The sequence below is a fragment of the Apus apus genome, chromosome 4 (genome assembly GCF_020740795.1).
Source record: "Apus apus isolate bApuApu2 chromosome 4, bApuApu2.pri.cur, whole genome shotgun sequence".
Taxonomy (NCBI): Eukaryota; Metazoa; Chordata; class Aves; order Apodiformes; family Apodidae; genus Apus; species Apus apus.
Window position 1 is genome coordinate 107,522,050 of NC_067285.1, and position 21,051 is coordinate 107,543,100.

Genomic DNA, 21,051 nt, shown 5'->3' on the forward strand with positions numbered 1-21,051 from the left:
CAAAAGCCAGGACTGAGCTCTGGGAGAAAGCTGTGCACCCTTCTCTGTGTGCCTTTAATCACTTGCAAGATCTTTCTGAAGAGAGGTGGGTGTTGCTCTTACGGAGAATTAGTACTGTAATTTAAATATTCGTTACATAATTTGTGAAGGGTACCTTGGAAAACTATTTGAAAAAACTTCAGCCTCAGGTTTATCAAAATACAATAAGCATGTAAACCTTTTCAAGAAACTGGGTGCTGTAGGGTGTGAAAGAGGAGAGGACATTGATGAACGAGCAACAAAACCCAGTAATGCTGTTTGAAGTAAAATTGGTTTTCAGTCATCCATCTCTTCAGGTTAAAATTGGAAAGCCGAGGAGATGAGCAAGCTGAAGCAAGGATGTCCCAGGAACAGAGCTTTGATTTGGACTCTGCATTGCAACATTAGATCAGATAGCTATTGCTATCTGTGTCTTGTAATTCAGCAGACTCTTACAGGACAATAAGATAAAGTCAATTGAAAACCTTCTGGGTCACAGGAAAGCTGAGGGAGCAGAATACAAACTCCATGTGCAAACACTGAAGAACAGGTTGAAAAAGGTTGAAATAGCAAATGCTTGTTAGAGGGATGAGAAGAGCTTGCTAAGTTACCATTAATAAAAAATACCTGTACCTCAGTAACATTAGGCCTGTAGGCAACAGTAAATCAGGGTTTGGTTTCTCATGATGTTAAGCATTATGCACCCACATAAAGCAGCCTCTGCCCTGACAAGTGCAAATGTAATTGTTGTCCAAACACATCCCACTTCCTCACTACGGCTGACTCATAACTCCTTTTGAAAAAGTCCCATAGGAACACTTCTTGCAGAGTAAGAAGCAGATTTTTTTATTATTATTATTTATTTATTCTAGCCTCCATTTTGAGAGACAAGAGAAGATGGCCCCAGTTCGGGTCCGCGGAGGAGATGAAGCGGAGGTGTTTGCAGCAGCAGGTCGGCCCGGGAGCTGCCGGCCGAGGGGAGCAGGGAGCAGGCAAGCAGAGGGCAGTGTAACCACGCCGTGGCACAGCCCGCGGGGGAAGCCGGCAAGAACCAGCCACGGCGAAGGGAACTCAACCAGCAGCAGCTGGTTGGGGCAAACCGTGCCAACGGCTCGGAGGGGAAGCCCGGGGCGCCAACCCTGCTCCCTCTGGGCCTGCCACAGCCCCCTGGGGGGGGGTGCCCGCAGCTCAGCCCTCCCGGGGCCAGGCTGCGCAGCCCGGGTGCGACCAGCCCGGCCAGGCCAGGCCAGGGCTCAGCTCACCCGCAGACCGGCCAGCCCCGAGCCCGGCGGGGCGCTCCCGAGGGGCCCCAGGGCACCGGCCACAGCTCCTCAGCCCCCAGTCCCCCACACCCCTCAGCCCCCCATCCCCCAGCTCCCCAAACCCCCCCAGCCTCTCAGCTCCCCAACCTCTCAGCTCCCCAGCCCCTCAGCTCCCCCAACTCCCCAACCCCCCAGCCCCTCAGCTCCCCCAGCCCCTCACAGCTGCCCCAGCCCCTCAACCCTCAGCCTCTCACCCCCCCCAGCTCCCCCAGCCCCAGCTCCCCCAGCCCCTCAACCCTCAGCCCCTCACAGCTCCCCAGCCCCTCACAGCTCCCCCAGCCCCTCACAGCTCCCCCAGCCCCTCAGCTCCCCCAGCCCCTCACAGCTCCCCCAGCCCCTCACCCCCCCCAGCCCCTCACAGCTCCCCCAGCCCCTCACCCCCCCCAGCCCCTCACCCCCCCCAGCCCCTCACAGCTCCCCCAGCCCCTCAGCTCCCCCAGCCCCTCAACCCTCAGCCCCTCACGCCCCCAGCCCCTCACAGCTCCCCAGCCCCTCACGCCCCCCCAGCTCCCTCAGCCCCTCACCCCCCCCCAGCTCCCCCAGCCCCTCCAGCCCCTCACCCCCCCCCCCAGCCCCGGAGCACACCCCCCGCCCCCCCAGGGCGCACGCGCCGCCGGGCTCAGCCCCGTTCCCCGCGCACCCGCCTCCTCCTTGCGGCTCCATCCGGGCTCCGCATGACGTCATCTCCTCTCCGGGCGAGGCCCGCGAGCTCCCCGGCTCGCCAATGAGGGAAGGGCGCCGCGCCACCGCAATGCCTGCTGGGGGCTGTAGTCCGGCGCGTCCCCCGCCCCTCCCGGCACCGCAGCGGGGCCATCCTACCAGCAACCGACCCGCCCCCCGCCCCGCCGCCCTATGGCAGCGCGGGTCAAAGTTCAGCGGGCGGGCGGTGCAGCCAATGGGAGCAGGCGGGTGCCGGGAGGGGGCGGGGCCGGCTGTGTTTTGTTCCCTGGCCGTGGGGCAGCGCGGTCCATACGCGCAGGGGAGGCGGCCCGGGCGGGCGCAGGTACCGGTGCCGCGCTGAGGTTGGGAGGGGGGGGCTGGGGGAGCAGCTGGCAGGTAACGGCCGGCAGGTAACGGACGTTGGAGCGGCTCGGAGGCAGCGCCGGGCGGAGGAGAGGCGGCCAGGCCCCGGCGCCCTGCAGGGAGCCCCGGTGGCTGTGGGGACCGGACAGCTCTCTCGGCGGGCGGGGGAGCGAGGGCCGCCCGGGGAAGGGGACCCTGCGGGGTGGAGTGTCACCCCGGAGCTGCCCTTCCCCGCGGCAGTAGCGTCCTGCTGCCCCGGAGCCGCGGGCTGCTCGTCTCCTTCGTGCGGCGTGTAGATGAGTAGGTGCAGGTTTCGTGCTTTCGGTTATTCCCGGTGCCTCGGGGCTGGGGCCCGCGCTCTGGCGGCGCAGCTGGAGGCAGAGGTCAGCTCCCCCGGGCCTCTCCGCCGTTGCACTCGATGTGTGAGCGAGGCGGCGGCTGCCCCGCAGCCTGGCACCCGCGGGGGAACCAGCAACCCACACATGCCAAAAAAAACAAAAGCCACAAAAAAAAACCCCAAAAAATTCAGACAACGAAAAACCCGAACCGTAACTTGCTGGCATCCGTCGTCGCCGATCGGGAGGGGAAGGGGTTCGGCTGCGTCTCCCGGGGCCGCCCCGGGTGCGGGCTCCGGCCTGCGGCCCCCCGGCCTGGGGAGGGTTCGGCCCCCGGGCCCCAGCGGGCCCGACCTGCCTTGGTGCCGCTGCCCGGGGGGACGCGGGTACCCGGGGTTGTGAGGCGATTGCCCCTCAAGGATAGAGTTACGTCAGGGTAGGTGCGTCTTCTTCTACAATAGCTGCTTTTCAGGGTGATTCCTGGGTGGAAACGAGGATTGTTGTCTTCCCTCGGCGATCATGAAGTTGATTTCTGGTTTATGGCATGGAAGTGTAATGACCAGGTGGGCTAAAAAGTCCGAGACTGGCGAATGAACAGGCTCTTTGTCTTATTCTGCCTTTTCGAAGGGCAGTAGCGTGGCTTTGTTCCGATTATTTGGCTTATTAAACACCATCTTGCTTCTGTGAAGGCTACAGAGCAACGTGCTCTTGAAATTTAGGGTGCTGTGTGAGGTGGTCTCTTGGGATGGAGAGGGTGGCTGAGGTAGATCATCCTCTGGTTTAGCCCTGCTTCAGTTATGGGAACTCTGCTGGTAGAGAACTGAAAGTTGAGGCGCTTTCTGTTTAGGTAAATGATGTGTGTCCATCATAGCCCTGCAGAAAACGGCCGTTACGGACATGGGGCTTTGGAGTGACTTCCAGGTTGCAGGGTTGGGACTGGCTTGTTGAGTCAGAGCAGATAAGACACTGGCTGTGAGTGTGTGTGTGGAGTTCTAGGCCTGGGGATGAGTTGAGCCAGCTGGTCAAATCTATTTTCTGGTTCACTGTGCTTACATTAAAATTAGGTCCAGAGAGCAGTTATTACAGCCTTTACTGTTACCTTGCCTCCCATTCATATGCCTGACTGCTAGAAAATATTTTTATCAAAGTGGTTTTTGGCACGAACCAGCAAGTTTGTGTATCTTGTGGCAAGCTGAAATGTTTCTGGTTGTGTTTTATTTATGAATACTCTGTTTGCTTCGAGTTGGGCTTATGAAATCTGGAGTATAATGTTTGCTGAATAGCAAAGACTTTCCTAGTGAAGCGTGTGACTTGATCTGGTTTTATTGGAAATGAAGGGTGTGTGGCCAAGCCCAAAGAGCTTGTGTCCTTACAGTTGTGATTCTAAAAATGCCTGGGAGAGTTGTCCTCTGGGACAGGAGATGAGTGTGTGTAGGGAGCTAAAACACATATTCCAAGTAGTTCTACATAAGCTGGTGGAACTCCTAACTAGAAAATGGGTCTGCTGCTAATTTATTTTTAATTTCTAGGAAATACTGTTCATATTAATGTCAGTTAATGGGGCCAGACATCCCAATTTTGTTGGTCATTAGTAAGATTCTGCTCTTCATTGTATGGCAGTACATTCTGCTTATTAGACATAAACTCAAAATACTGATCTGCATGATCATCCCCCTAATGATATCCTTTCAGGATGGTCCCTGCTGTGGTAATCTGGCTGTGTCCTAGCAGTCCTTACCTGCCAGTATGTAACCCCTGATTATTGTCTCTTAACTGGAGAATGAAAGTTGATTAAATAATTGTAGAAGGGTGTTTTAAATTTTAGTGTAGTTTAACTTCTCTGCTTCCTCTTGTAAAGCTGTTTATTCTGCAGGGTACTATGATTCAGAAGAATGAGGAGACTGAAAGAAGAAATATTTGTATTTGCAAATGTTGTGTTAAGCTTTGGAAGTTTAGTATATGGCATAAAACTGTATAAAAATATGGTGGGCAGATAAACTAAAGGCTTAGTGTTACTGAGGTGACTGCAATTTATTGCATGAGTTGCTTTATTTTAAAGTGGCATGAAGGATTTCTTTTTTCCTATAGGAATTCCTTGAGGGTCTGGTAGCCATTACTGTAGAGCTCTTTTTTTTTTTTTTAGTTCTTTCTCCTTTTCCCTTCCCTTTTCGTTCTCCCCCTTCCTCTGTTGCCTCCCCCCAATCTACATTCCTTTGTGTTAGCAGTGATGATGGCAGTTCTAGTCACCTCCTGTGGTTTGATAGATTATTCCCTTTAGAAACATGGTGTACTTAAAACTTTCCAAACATGATTCTTTCCTTGCTCCTACACTTTTCTGATGCTGATTTTGAGGTTTGTTTTAAAAAATTGTCCTTTCTGGTTCTGCTTTGAGTTCTCTTAAATAGTAGTAAGAAGTCTTGTTAAAACTTTAGTGGAAAATGTAAGTATTTATTTTGCAATTTACATTTCTTTTTGTGTGTTTTGAAGGTCATAATATAAACAGAATTTTTTCCTTTTGGCAACAGTGAATTTCCCTCTTCCCTGCAGGCCTAAAAGTTTTGTGCTTCTTTTAGCTTGCTTTAAACTTTCATTTGTATTTCTATAAAATAAACTTGCTGGACTTTTTTAGGTTACTACATTCTTAAGATCTATTATTCATCTCAGCATGATCTTGCACATAAACCTTCATAGAATGTTGTCTTGCACAATCTACATATAAGCTTAAATTTTGAGATACGTTATGGGAGAACGTGTAAGAGATTCCTGTCCATTACAAAAGTAGCTGTAACTTTTAGGCAGTGTAAGTAACATAAGCTTACTGGGGAGAGGTGTGTGAAGGGCTTTATGAGCAAAGGGTTAGTGAGCAGGAGGTAGTCCTGTTCATTGATTCTAGAAAAGAAACTCAGGGCTAGGAAAACAGTAACTTGAACTTGCTCTACTATAGTGGCTGACATTTTCTTATTGGGTAAATTGTTTTAATCTGTTGACTGTGTATACCTGAGAGGTAGCCATTTATGTTGACAGCTTGTTTTTTGTGATGTCATGAAATTTGTGTGGTTAACAGGATCTTAGCTGACAGTGAGGTATTTCAATCCAGTGATGAAAGAGTCTGTATAAAAAAAAAAACCCTGCACCTTGTTGGTTTCTCATAGCTGTAAAGACACTGCTGGGGGACCCAGACAGTCATAGTTTCAGAGAATGGTTTTCTTTAAGGGTTTTCTTTTCCCCTCAAATGGAGGCATGTAAAAAAAAGCCTATTTTGAACTCCTTTTTAGACTGTTTTACAAATTTCCTGTGATGACCCAACTGGATATTGCAGTGTTAAGTATAGAAAAGCCTGAAACCAAGGTAACTGTCAACACTCTAGTACTGCCATTTATACATTTAGTGCTGTTGTGTTTTTTCTGTTCAATCACTTTGGGATATAATGTCACTAACAAGCTGGTAAGAAACTCCTCAGCTGACATCTAATGTTCTGTAGTGGAAGAAATAACTTCTGGAAGCCCAGTTTCTGCTAATTTTTAGGTTTAGGTGAGGAAGTAGGCAGTGTTGTTACTAAATACATTATCTGGGTTATGGTTCTTGGTTTACTGACAGCAGAATTTTTTTAAGCAAGCAGTTGAATATCATGCTTTGGAAAAGATGAAATGTTTCAGCTGGGAAACTTACTGAGTTATAGAAACAAAACCAATATAATTGGTTTTTCACTGTTTGAGCTTGTTTATTTTTTAGTGAAATGCAGGCCATTGCTTATGTTTTGCTTGCTGAGTGATAACAGTAAGATCAAGGGTTCTGATTACCTAATGTTAGCATAATTACTCTCAATTTGGTTTGAGAAAATGGGTTTAAGTTCCTGTGAAAATTAAACTCCAGTGAAGTTCAGAAGAATATACTGTCAATGTTCTATCAAATTGCAGGCCTACAGCTTTGGACATATGGTGCCAGTAATAGCAATTTCAATGTGTATAGATCTTTACAGATTGAGGTACGAGTGTGAAACCAAACAATATTTTGCCTAGAGGTGTCATTAGAAGTGTCATTTCCAAAACTGATTCAGTACACTAAGGCCTACATGGCATTGTGGGAAAGGCATTTGAGATGGAAGAAAGCTGCTTCTGCAGTTGCTGAGCTTTAAAAGTGGAACCCAACTGGTACAGGAAATAGTTGAAGAAATAGCTGCAGCACCACTGTCTATACCTTTAACTTCTGTGCTTTAGACTGAGATCTGTCACGCTGGAAGATAAGACATGAATTCCTCTTTCTGAAGAATACTTGTTTCTGCTTAACACCTGCCCCCACATCCAGCCAGCCTTGACAGCTGCCTTGTTGATTTGTTAATGCACTAAAGTTTTCTGGGTTTGTGGAAGATCACTTTTATAATTTGGCAGTTTCTACACTGAAGTTAAGCTGGGCTAACTTTAAAAATGAACAAAAACCTTTACTGTCTTACTAAGACCTCATGCAACAGGGCTGTGGCTTCTCTTCTACTGTTGTCTCCCCCTGAGCCATGAATGGGAATAATAGAAACTTCTGTTGGTGTTATATTAACTTTAGATCTCTAATTTGCATCTCAAATAACACTGTGAACAGCATTAATGCCTTTGAGGGGTTTGGGAAGTTTTTTTAATTTGTAGGGTAAATGTGTTTTTTTAACCTAATTGGGCAGTTGAAGTTGTCATAGCAGACTGCTTCATTTTTACTCTGTACAATTCGTGTTGATGTCAGTGGCACAAAATATTCCTTCAGTGCTGGGCACATGTCTTATGTCTCACTTCTGTAATTGTGGCTTTACATTTTGTAGTAGTAAAGTATTCCTCCACTTCATACAGTTATTCCTGGATACTGTGTGATGTTTGTATTCTACTCTCAAAGCTTGTTTATAGGGCAAATTCTTGTTTTAAAGATACTGCTTCTTTTGACTTCCCCTGCTTTCCCAATGAAAAATGCACTTTTCTCTGGTCAAGGTTTCTGTTTGTTCTGGTTTTAGAGGAATGAAAATTTATCATATTTAAGGATACTAGTGACAAAAAGCTGAATGTCTTTTAAGATTTGAGTAATGCTGTTGCTTTATCACCTTCCACAGTCCAGAAGTAGCATGCAGAATATGAAAAAGGTTGAAGTTTGGAGCCTCAGGTGTGATGTAGGTTATGAAACAACATGAAGTTGTGGAATGTGCTCTTTAGGCTGGATGGGTCTGGATCTCCTGGGTTTTGTCTCTTGCAGTTCAGTGTTTCTTGGTCATTGTGTCACAGGTGACTTTTGTATTGTGATACGAACCAGCTTTGTGGTCATAACATAGGAGACTTCTGTTCTATGGGTGGTTTGAGGGTGTGATTTTTTTAAAGTGATGTTCTCTATTTAGATAGCTAGGATCTATTTGTATGACTATGTGTTAACCCTTAATAAACCTATTAGTTTGTGGAGTAAATATTGGCTTTAGAGGCAATTTCTGAGCGTGGGGGGGGTGTGTGTGTGTGCTTTCTAGCTACCACCCTGAAATACGGTCCCGCGGTGGCCGCTCCTCCCTTAAAGGCAGCACCGCGTGTGACCCTCGGGCTCATTCACAAACCCCTCCACATTGAGAGGGGGAGTCGCAAAAGTATCCTGACAGCTGGTAGCCCCCCAGTACTGGCTTGCGACAGACTGTATAGTTTTTATAAGCTTACAGTTAGAATTCTAATCCTAGTTTAAAGAAAAAAGAACCATTTTGCTCGATTATCCCAGTCTAATAGTAGTGGCAAATAATTTTTCTTTATGTCCTATTTGGAATGGAGTGTAGTGGTGTGTAAACATGCCTCAAGACTACTGCTGTGCTCCAGAGTGTAATTTGATGCAGTATTTAGTAAGTGAGGAGGAGAGAGAGAAGTAATGAGAAGAGCATTCAATAACTACTTATTTGAATTGGCTAAAGCATGGTATATATTTCTTCTAGTGGGAAAGGGGAGAGAAGTAGATACCTAGGACCTCATCTCTTCATATTTTGAAAGTGATGAAATGGAACAACAAAGTTGAAACTCACTGAGTTTGGGGAGTGTGGGTAACTGAGGGCTAAACTGAAGTGCTGTTGCCTGCTGGCAGGGGCTACTGAAGGTTAAGATACAGTATCAGAGTTGCTGGTTAGAGGAAGATACTGCTGATGCTGGGACATGCATAAAGCTTAGCTGACTTGCTTCTCAGGATGTGTGGTAGTCTGCTTGAGCTTGGTTATGTGTGTGCTTGCTTAACTTGCCTTCTTCCATTAGTGCCCCATCTTGACTGGGCCTGTCTCATTGTTTTTTTGGATAAGAAATTGTTGATATCCTGTAGGATGAAGATGGGCTGTTGCAGCTCTTGTTTTTTATGTTCCACAAATCAGAAGGATGGCATTTAAACAAAGCAGACATGTACCTGGATACATACTTGTAGTACCAAAAGTATTACAGGGGATGGAAAAGGTTAGTATGTTATCTCTAACTGCTGTATGCTTTGTAGGTGTCTTATTTGTGCTTGAGCTCTTAAGAGTTAATTCTTCCTCTGTTTAGTGACTTCAGATTTTTCAGTTTAAATGGGAACATGTAACTTGTCTCAGGCACAGACTCCCTCTGACTGCTTGTAAGTAGTGCTGTCTGCTTCAACTCCCCTTCTGTAAAATCCTGGGCATATTGGATTATATTCTGGGGCATTTGGTTTCCATGCTGTGTTTTCCATACTCAGGAAGTGCTAACCAAGCCTAAGGCTATAGTTGCATGTGTATGTTTGTGTGACCGTGCTTTGTGACACCACATCAATGAGAGCTATTACATCACTGTTTTAGGTTGTTAGAAGGCCAAGCACACAGGTCTGTCTGAAGCAATCGGCTGCTGATTTCTGTTGGCCAGAGGAGAAAGGTACAAGGGGATACTGTAACACTGCTGAAATTTGCATACTGCCATGGGAGATGACTGGAGTGGATTTTTTTCTGCATGAAGAATGTATGAGTCAGGCATGACTTTCTTTTGTTGTGAAGTAAAATAACCTGAACATGTAAATTCTGAAGTTGTAATTTGAAAAATCAGAAGGATAACTAAACATACACTGTAGGAGGATAAGCAAAGACATGACAGTATCTTCAAGCTGAGATAGTGATTTTAAAAAAGGTAGGGCTGAAAAAGGTGTAGCCTGGTTGTGAGTCCTCTACCCCATGCCACTATTGCACATCTAATGTGATAAAGAGGCTTGAGTAGCTCTACTTTCTCCTCTGTCCTCAGCATTACAGCTTGTTCTGAATGTTGAACTAGACATCTTCCTTACTGCGGGTCAAGCTTGTTGCCTAATTCCCTGGGTGTGAAAGGCAGCTATTCTTTCCTCTCTAGTAAGTAATCTTTTAAAAATATTTGAATTGTTCTGTCTTGTTCCTGTTTCCTTGTGTCTTGCCCTCCACCCTGCAGCCTTGTAATACTTTTGGCCTAAATAAAACTAATGTATTCAGTTCTTCCCAAGAGGTCGTGTATTTTCAGCTCTAATCGTTCTTGTCTTGGCTTAGTTCACATTCATCTTCGAGTGTGGTGCTTAAAGCCCAACTTCGTACTTCTGCTGAGGCTTTCCTGCCTTATGTGGAGTAAAAACACTGTTTCATGTGTCCTGGAGCTGATACTCTTGTTTGTGCGTCCCCATGCGTTTGACTTTCTTACAACAGCTTAACACTTGTTTCAAGGTCAGCTTGTTGATCCAACCTATCCCACAGCTTGCTTCAGAAGAACTTGCCTTCCTGCTTGCTCTGTTAATGCTGCCTGAGCGTACCTTTCAGAATTGAATTGTATCATACTCTTTTCAGAACAGTTTTCCAATTTGTCAGAGTTAAGCAGAATTTAAATGCTGTCTTGCAGTTCTTCCTGCCTTTCTCCTGCTTGTAACAAGCTTACTTTGCCAGCAACAGATGACAGGAAACAAAGAAATGGGTGAGCTGAGCTGGGTTCCTGTGGTGTGTTCTTCCATGCAGCACTCATAACTGCTCTCTGGGGATGGTTATCCACGAAGTATTGCATTCACTATACAGACTTTGCTTGCTGGCCAACAGCAGAAATCTTTAAACCTAAGTGTATGACTTCAACAGGTTCTCCCTTGTCCCTGAATGTGTTACTCTGATGTCAAAGTGAAACTGCTGGGTGCTACTCACCTCCCTGTTGCCTTTAGTGTTTTAGAGTGACACTAAAGTCATCTCTAGCTAGGGTTGTTTTAAGCTATCAGTTCTTGAGGATAAATTTCTCTTGCATTGCAAGCTAGGCATTGAAGAATAAGCCCCACTACTTGTGACTGACTTTTCTTTAGGATACTTGGATTTGTTTTTTGAACGATTTCTTTACATCTCTATGGGTGCAACTTGCTCAGAAATCTTAGTTCTTGTGGTATCTCCCCTGCCTAGCTTGTTTTGCATAATTAATCTTGTGCTTTATAGAAATGGGTTTCTCCAAGTGCTGTCTCTGTTGGGATTGTTTGACACAGTTCTGTATGTACTCTGCATTGTTTCTTCTCCAGCATCTCTCCCTGTAAACTTTCAGGCTACTTTGCATCTTCACCTTCCAGTAGTTTCCTCTTGCTCTGTCATTGCCCTGTTTATTATAGTCACTGCATACATAGCAGTTTATTTGCATCACCCAGATATATTTGAGTGTACTTAAGTTTTGATGTGATTGGCTACAAGCTGGAGTAATTTGTCTTCTAACCAGTCTTTCTCCTGTGTGCTCTAAGGAGACAGGCAGCATCTCCTGATATTGAGACTTTACAGGCCATGTGGATGTTGCAGTGTGTACTGAGAGTGCCTTAGGATGTTAATACTTTATACACAAGATGAACTATAGTTGTTCATTATTAATGTAATGAAAAAGTAAAAAGACTTTTAAACTTGTATTTGCATAGCAGCATGTCTTAAAATATGATAACTACATTTCTTCTTCTAACTTGTAGGATTTAAGTAGCTTTGTGCTCTTATCCCAAAACTTGCTAGGACTGGGAAGTATCCTCCACATTATCCTTGAAGAGGTGGTGGCTGATGTGGACTGGGAGTGTACTACCTGTTGTCTGCAGCATTTGTGCAGTCAAGTTGTACAGCTAGATGTATGCCAGTACCTGTCCTCAGGTTAGATATTGAGGGTGGGATTAACTTGCTTAGCTTCTAACACCTTCAGCTGAATTAACTGTTTCAAGCTCCTTAATAGTCAACAGAAATAGGGATTTTGTTGTTAGGATGCTTTTTTCCAGGCTGGTTTAGTTAGATACATCCTGGTGTCAGTGGTGCTGCTGGGCAAGCTTGGCTGTGGAAACTGCAGCTGAGAGGGTGATACAAGGGGAGCTGTGTTCAGAAAGGCTTTTTTGAGGTGGATAATACTTGGTTGTGGGAGATTTTTCTGTATTAAGTGTGATGCTCAAATTTTAGTAATATGATCAGTTGTGAAATACCATGTATCCTTGAGATTAAGCTTTATAGACCTGTTAAATACATGGTCTTAACGAACTTGGGAACGGGGGGACCATCCCTTCTCCTTTTCCTTTTCTCAGTTGAGCACAAGATCTGAGAGGATCAAATAAAACCAAACTGGCTTCTAATTTTTCAACTAGCTGTTGAACTCAATTGTTAAACTGAACCAAACTGAAGTAAATACTTCTTGCACCTGCAGAAAAGGCTGCAGCTGTCAAAAGCTTGTTTATCATTTCGGTACTTCTTCAGCACAGGTGCTCAGCAAGTGACTTCCTCTAACACAGTGGTTTGATGTTCCAAATCTTTGGCAGAAAAGGTGTTACTGCTTTATGTTGACTCTAGTGTGCTTAACCTTTGCATGAGTGACAATGCCAGAAACCCAGGTGTCATTACAGAGGCTGATTTAAAAGTGTTTAGATAAACCGCACTTTTTAATCAGTATTGAAGTATTGAGTTTTCAGGTGAAGAGCTTTAAGAACATGCTTGCATCTCTCTGACTTTCAGATACATCTTTACTGTTTTGTCCTATAGCTTGGTTACCAGAAACTGATCTTGTCAGAATGCATGTTTTTTTTGCAAAGATAATTGTGCAAGTGGGAGGACACAGATCTCCCTTCCAAACACTTACAGTCCTGTCCTCTCTTGAACTGTTGTCTGCAAATGTCATGTGCTTGACTTGTGCTAATCAAGTGACTTACCTGCCACCATTTAAAGCTGCTAAATTTCTGTTCTGATTAGTGTTGATTAAAACTAAAGGCTATTCCCCTTCCTCTCTTCAATTTGTATTTTTGTGCTCATGTAAAACTGAGTTATTCACTATAATAACTGAGGGGTGGTCCATAATACTTGTGTGCTGATCAGGTTTTACATTAAGGCTTCACAGCCTGTATTGGGTGAGTAAACTTCATGATTTGGTGTCCTAGTGACTTCTATGAATCCACTTTGGCAAATGAATCTTTCCACAGAACCTGCTTGTAGAATTAATGACTCATTCATTAAACATCTGTTAGTGTTGTGGTAGTGCACAATGAAAATACTAAGCTCTTTCATCAAGCAGAACCTTGTCTTTCAGTACTTAAAAACAAAACAAACTCCAACAGAAAAAAAATCACACTCTAGTTATAATGGAGTTCATATAAAACTTTTTTTTTCCCTTAAGTTTTCTTCTCTTACATGGTGCAATTTTGTTTGTCTCTTGGGGTTTCTTTTAGTTCATGCAGTTGTTACAAATGCTTTTTCTAAATAGCAACTGCAATTGTGTACCCTTGGTTTGTGTCTTGACCTCTAGCACAGTGCTTCCTGAATCCAGCTGTTCAGTGCTGCTGAAGGCTGAATGCCTGGACAAAGGAAGTGGTTATCTTGCTTTGGGAATGGTCTGCTGAGCTAGGAAGACTTAAGCTGCATAGCTCAACTGAACTAATTTCTATTAAAGTAATTTAATAAGCACAATATGGAAAAACACCAGTCTTCAAACTAGGATTCAGTTTTGGTATTTGACATAATACCTCAGATGGCATTATATTAAGGATTCTTGCTGCTTGAAGCGGTGTGGTGGTTAGGCTTTTTTTCTGAATTCTGTTGGATTTTGGAACTAGATGGGTGTTGTAAAACTATTGAGGTCTTCCAGTGTTCTGCCTCTTGAGGTGGTGTCTCCTGCCAGATGAATTCAAGTTTCTTGAGTAACAAATTACAGGTGGTCAGCCATGATTGAGAACAAGTTTGGGCCATGAAAAGGAACTTGGCTGTCTGTTACACTCAGTATGTCCTATCTGTTCCATGCACTTCATGCTCTTTTAAGATAGATAATATAGCAGAAAGCTTTAATTACTGTCTACAAGCCTGCATAGAACTGTACTCTTGCATAGCTCTTCCTGTAATTTGCCTTCTTTTTAGATGTTTGGGTTTTGTATGAAAATATATAATAAGTGTATTTATAATAAATGGCTACAATAAGGATATGTACATAGATGTGCTTATTCAGTACAGTTACACAGTGATCTTTTGGGGACTTATAATTTTGAGACAGATGGAAACTTTCCTTACCCCACTAAACTGGGTGTAGTACCTTGTGTCATGAGAGGGAATTACTACTTTTAATAAGAAAAGTTTAGGACAGTAAGGCTTGGAGAAGTGTATTTTGTTATGGTAAGCATTGAAATGTATGAATATGAATATTTGCAGAACACTGCTAAGCACTTCAGTTCTAAATTTAGCAGTATCTGCACTTCACCAGCTGTACTATTTACTGAAAAATATTTGGATTGTTATAGACTCCTTGTTTTTAATTTCCATAGTTGTATGCAAGCATATGTTAAGGAGACTTCCCTGAGTGCAGATTATATATAGCTCATTAGATCCCTGAAATGCCATGAAGTAGCATCTTAACACAAGTGTTTTTCACCTGGCCTGAGGCCTCCAACAAGAGCGTTTCACACTTGGAATCATAAAAACAAACCTACTAGTTGGGCTTTTTATTTTAAATAAGCCAACCAGATGTCTGAGACTCCTCAGAATGAACCTGAAGGCAAATAGGTGGTTTATTAGCTGTGTGTGTTTGGGGAGTAGGATGTATGGGAGAGATTTGCATAATCTCTGAGCTCCAAGCTGATAGGTTTTGGTAATGGAACACAGGTTCAGTACTGATACTATTTCAGTCTATCATGGGGGCATTTGCATGGAATGATCATCATTGTCACAGCCATAGAAGTTAAGGGTCAGTGTTTCATGCTTTTCAGGCCTGTTCCTGTGTGTTTTTAACGCATGTAGATAGATGTGCCTGTTGACTTGTCATTTGTAAGGGCAAACACTAAGAGAAAGTGATATTACTACTTTTTTTTTTTCCCCTTGGCTTTTCTTCTCTCAAGTTGCAGTGAAGTATCTCAGTAGTAAGGCCAGTTAACCTTCATCTATATATATATTTTTTTCACAAGTCTTGCAGTAAAATAAAGTCTTGTGGGTCTTGTATAATCTGGATCACCTGCTTCAGTGGGAGAGTGGTGGGATTAGGTTGGTATGTATACTACTTCAAACACTAATTCCCTGTGTAAATTATTATTTATAATGAATCTGAATTTTATATCTTACTGAAGACTTTGTGTGCTAAGTAAATACTTCAGTTGGTTTTAAATAGAACAATTATAAAAACAGTGCGTCAAGGCAGAAATAATTTGAGTAGGACCTGAGCTCCAAGCTTTCAAAAATACAGACTGGAACTTACAGTAATGCTTCTAAGTGGTGACTGCCCACCAGGTTTTGTTCTGAACTACTTGAATAGGCAATAATTCTTACTTTGAGCTAGCGTATTATTGATATAATGATGGTTAGCACATTTAGTTCATAATTATGGTAAAAGCAAAGGGCTTGGAGTTAATGTAGAAAAGTCTCAGTAGACCAGATTTCCTATTCTTCAACACTGTACCTCAGAGTATTGTGCTTTCTGCAATAATGCTGAGAAAAGGGAGGGAAGAGTCTAAATCACACACTGCAAGGAGATGACCAGTCACAGGCCGATGCTGATGGCTAATACAAATGGAACTCCAAACACAGTAGATGTAAATATCCTTCAGCAAAATTAATTGAATTCTTGCCTGTCATTTAAATAGTGGTAGATTATTTTAGGAAAGAGAATGTAAGTAACAAAAGCATCTTGGTACAGGATCATACACAAGACACCAATTATCTGTTGTCCTGACAAAGATCCTTTAAAAGATGCAGGGTGACTTGTCTGTGATGTGAGTGTTAGGTCTTACTCAAGTCTGAAAGCCAGGTTTAAACTTGAGAGACTGATAAGACTTACTGGTACAAGCTGACAGTAATAAATGTTTTAACCTCTGGCTGGATTGAGTTCTTAGCCCTAATTTTCTGTGGTGATACATTCCTGCTTTAATTGGGTATGACCTGGAAAACATTTCTGGAGTTTACTCCTCCACTGCTTCTGTTGCTTTGAGAAATGTACCTTATAAACTGTGACAAAGGCTTAACATCCCCTGTCTCCCCACTTCCTTTGCCTTTCTGAAAGAACCTTTCTTCTTGGCTTAAAAACAAACCCAAACCACCTGGTAGCAACTTGGAGAAATAAAGGGTAGTATTTATTACAGATAACAATCCATTGTGTAACAGTAAAATATTCTGTTTCTAATTCAAATTTTATGAAACAATTTTAGGTTTTTATTTTGTATGTGTTTCTCAGCCAAGCTGGATGAATTCTGCATCTGAGGAATGAGAAATCTGTACACCAAAGTATTACCTTTCAGTACACCATCTGGCTGTGAGTTTTGCAAGCTGGAAACTGCCCTCTTAAGCCAGGATATTCTCTTTAGTTTGCTTCTGGTGCCTCTGCTTGCAGGTTTCCTCCATTGCACAGGAGGTTTTGAGTAAGGTCTGTTTTCTCAATCAGAAAACTACTTGTTCCTTTTGAGTTCAAGGGGTTTTCAAAAATATAGTGACTTTAAGTAAAATGGAGTCCAAAAGCTCTATGTGGTGGTTGAGGCTTCACTCCCTTCTCATAGGAGCTCTTATATCTGAAGTGTGAGAGATGGAGTAGAAATGGGTGTGCAGGATGCAGCCTTGTTTTAGTAATGGTTTGCATTTTGTTACAGCTGTCTCAGTGACCAATTAGTGTTAGAATGATGATACTTTAGGGTCAAAAGAGCTAAATTCTGAGCTCCATAATGATTTTCTGCATTTGAGACGTGGACCTAATATTTATTGTCATCTCTCTGGGGAGGTGGGAGCAACCCAAACCCAACTTTGGAATAGTGGAATATTCACATTGCACATGAGGTATGTTCTTCAGCAGACAGTTTTGAATGTTGCATTCCTGGTGTTGCTTGTGATACCTGAGCCTGTGAAATAACTTGAGAAACTGGACTCAAGTGGCCATCCTTTAATATAAAGGATGCCCTCTAACTTATTTTTCTTGTCCCTTTTTGCAGTTTTGTGCTGGGAGTTGTGGCAACCTTAATCCAGGTTTGAATGCTTCATAATATTGAGGCTTCCTTCTAATAAAAACCAGCTTATGAAAGCACTGCATGGAGAAAGCTAAGAGATTCTGTAGCTCAAGAAATATCCCTTTAGTATTTAAAAGAAAGTCAGAATTGCAAATGCTGAAAATAACTTCTTTGGCTTCATTTTGAGTTATAGCATGTGTAGAGACTGTAGTTGAGCCCCACCTTATTTTGTGTCACATCTGAACAGAGAGGAACTACTGTTTAAACAAATTGTCTAGATGGTTGTGAAAAAGTCTACAGAATGCAAATTAGGGTTATAAACTCTACTCTTTGTTCTTTTTGGTCAGAAACTTTGTTCTAATACACTATTTTTACACTTTGTAGAGACGCTCAGAAAATAAAGGAGTGTTGTGCATTGAGAGGATCTCTGAAATATAGTATGCTGGAAATGGAGGTGTCTCCCTCTGGTACCTGTGCTCCAAAATATTGATGGATAACTACAGCTGTGGGAAACTTTCTAATTAAAGCTCTTCTTTTTTTTTTTTTAATTGATGTGGAACTTTGGAAGGTTGCAGAATAACCACTCTCCAGATTAATGCTAAAAAGGATAGAGTCCACATCATTCTCTTCAGTTGCCTGCTATCAAGAAACTTCTGGGCTAGAAGTTATTAACACTAGACATATGTTGCAAAGCATGCTTAGCCTACCTGTAAGCTTCTCAGCACTGGGGTAAATAATGTGTAGTTTTAGGAGTAGAATATTCTTTCCATTTGGAAAGTGGAATTTGCATTGCAAGAGACTAGGCATTATGTAGCTTTTTTCAGATGGCATGAAGTATTAGTTTAACAGTTTCTAAAAATCTGGTCACCCAACTTGGTCTTGCTTCAAACATAGCTAGGACCAGACAGACAATGCTCTGTTAAAACAGTTTTGTGTGATGTTTGAACTTTGAAATGCTTCTTTGACACTGCAGAAAGTGCCAGGAGGCAAAAACCCACCACATCTGAGTCTAGTAGCAAAATCATCTAGATCTGGAGTTAGTACTGCTGGGGTGATTAGCTGCTTTGGCTTGCTGGAGCAGAGATAATACTTTAAAGGACCTACTTATCCGAATTGGAATTCTGACTCTAGCTAATCCTTTTCTTCTGCTGGGAGCTGGCTAAGTATGTCTTTATGGGATTGTTGGTAATAAGGGTTCTATGTAGCTCTTAGCAAAGAGTAGGAAATAATGTGAAGGAATAGAAAAGGAATGACCTTGTGTGTTCTCACTGCGTAATTTTTGTCCCATAGGTAGAAAAAATGGAATTGCAATCATTAACAAACACCTACATTTGTGTTATGAGAAAAGAATCTAGAATTTTGTGATCTTCTGTATCAAAGATGGAACTTCCAGAGAAGAATTTAAGTGTTTCAAACAAATGTAAATTTTCCCAGTGAGATGAGCTGTTGCTGGAACATTTTGTCCTGCAGGATGCAGAGGAGGAGGAGTGGGTTGGAAATGAGTCTGACTGCTCTACTCTCTTAGAGCCAAGAAGAGATTTTTGAATTGGCTCGATGTTCTTCATCAGGAATCTTCATTTCTTTGAAAGTAGGTTTTCAAATTGGATGAGCCTCTGACATCCTTTAATTGACTGGGGGGTTGGGTAATCCATATTTTTAGTAGTCTTTCCAAAAAACACCCCACTGACATCACTGACAAGATACAGAATTCGTGACACAAGCACTTCTTTTCTTCTCTCTCTCCACCCTTAATTTTGGCAGAGATTTTACAAGTCATCATTACTTGTGGCTAAACTTCTGAAGAAATAAAGCTTCTTTAGTAATACTATAGCTAGAATAATACTCTTTACTTTTCTCAGACTTCAGAATGTGGCATAGAACAGAACTTTAAATCAGAGATAATGGTGATAACTGCTTCCATCACAGCTCATTTTCCAGCTGTGAGGAATGTTAGCTTTGGCTTACATTTGGAGTTTGGTTTATATTTTTCATTTATTTTATTACTTTTCATTAGTCTACCTTACAGCAATAAAAATATAGCTTCTCTTCCACCCACCTCCCACCTCTACCTTCCAGCTTACCTACCAGATCTTAGTAAGATAAAGTCTGTCCCAGGACAGATACTGACTGACATGTTTTGTGATGCATGTTTACCTTGGATGTCTCACCTTTCTCTTATACCTAATCAGGCTCCATGAAAGGTGGTGTGCTAAGGCAAAGATGGTTGTAATCTTGTAGGACTTCATCCAACTCGGAGCTCCAGTGTTTATTATTATCATTACCTCAAGGCTTAGAGGATCTTAGTGTTTGAACCTGCATGCCTGGCTCAGCTGCTACCTGTAGAGACTTGGTGACAGCAGAGGTGTGTATATTTGGGGTATACTTACAGGTTGGATAGCAAGCAGCACATGTACCTGCAGGGGAACTTGATTGGGTGAATAACTGAGCTGTGAGGCAGCTGAAGGAATGCCAATTCAGCAGGATCCAGTGGCCATAACAAGGATGGTCAAATGGTTCCTATTACTGAAAATCCAATTAGTCTGAAGTGCCAAGCAGTTTGAGAGGGATTTGGCCTGATAAGCATAGAGGGCATGATAAGGAGAGACTGAAAAAGAATGTTAGCTGCCTTTAACCAGCTCTGGAAAGAGAGCATGTTGGAAAAAGCACATCAAGTGAACAGCTTACCATCTCTGTGGGTACATTAAATGCCTACTGCAGTACAGGATGTTGAAACAAATATTGAATTTTGTTGAACAAACAAAATTAAAAAAAAGTGAAAATACTGTGAGGAGTTTTCTGTAATATAAGGAACTTCAGTATTAATTAGCAAAGATGAGGGAAGCAATTCCTGGTAGAACATAAATAGGTCAACTAGAGTGAACCAGACCTTGGTCACTTTGAGCTAAGGTGCTGAGGTTGCAGGGGTGATTTCAGATCACTTTGAGCTGCTAAGTTTGACTAGTTAAAGGTGTATTAATTGGAAAAGGAAAATGGGAGCAAAACATGTTTAAGCCTTGTTTTGGGAGGGAACATCTAGTTTCTAATTGTAGGAGAATCTGTCTGGCTGGGTGTGAAGAATGCTAACGTCAACTGGCTTTCTTGGGTAGCCTTGTTCTTTTTTCCTGATGCTGTAGTTGGACAAGTACCTTGATAAGCAGGGCTGGCATCCCACAGTGAGCTCATTAGCATTTGTGTACAGGTCAAGGCAAACTAGACTGGGGAACTGATCCAACTGGAAAACAACCTTTCCCAGAAACAAAAGGAAGTATTCTGTTTTTTTATCCAACTATAAAAATTCCTTGATCTAATTCTCCGGATAGTAGCAAAAACACTTGAGCTGGCATACTGCCATGGGCAGCAAATAGCCACAGAAGATGTGTTGGCAGTTGTGGTGGCAGCTGAGGTATATCCAGCTGCAACCTAGAATGGCTTTCATTGGTAGGAGTGTGCTGGTGGTAACTTCTATTTCACTTAAACATTCATTAGGTCATTAGCGAGAAGGATAAGATTTGTAGTGTAAACCAGTACTGATGTCCCCAGCATGGGCCTGGTGGCTTGCTTTGGACCAGCATCAGTTTAGCACAGCATGCTGAACTCCTCAAGTGGCTGCAGTGCACCTTCTGGCTTTGTTCCAGAGTGGATTACTGCTTTGCAAGACTGGTCCATAATGTGAGACAAAGCACATTAAGGGAGGATAAAGACGGCGTTCACTTCTAAAGCATGCTTCTGAGCTGAACTAGAACTCCTACTGGTAGGGTTTGTGCTTAGTATTGAGAAATGGACTTTGGTGATGGGAGGAGCAGTAGAAACTGGGAGCTGAACTATGAAGGCTTGTCTGGCTAACACCACTTTTTCACCTCTGCCCCATGTAGCTCTTAAATACATACTTAAAAAAAAAAATTCTCAACAGTGCATGCCTCATTTTAAAAAGTATTGTTAAGCGTGAGTTGCTAAAATGAGAAACCTCTTTT

General features: G+C 43.0%; 1 protein-coding gene across 2 annotated transcripts in view; it reads left to right on the forward strand.

The window, feature by feature from the left end:
- The first annotated feature begins 2,294 nt into the window (after positions 1–2,294).
- Positions 2,295–21,051, forward strand: part of FAM53A (family with sequence similarity 53 member A) — a 70,937-nt gene continuing 52,180 nt past the window's right edge. The window contains exon 1 of one of the 2 annotated variants that reach the window (XM_051617824.1): positions 2,295–2,343. The gene's annotated coding sequence lies outside the window, so the exon portion shown is untranslated. Of the gene's footprint in view, positions 2,344–9,933; positions 10,029–21,051 lie in introns of those variants that run through there. The other variant, XM_051617823.1, reaches the window with a different exon arrangement.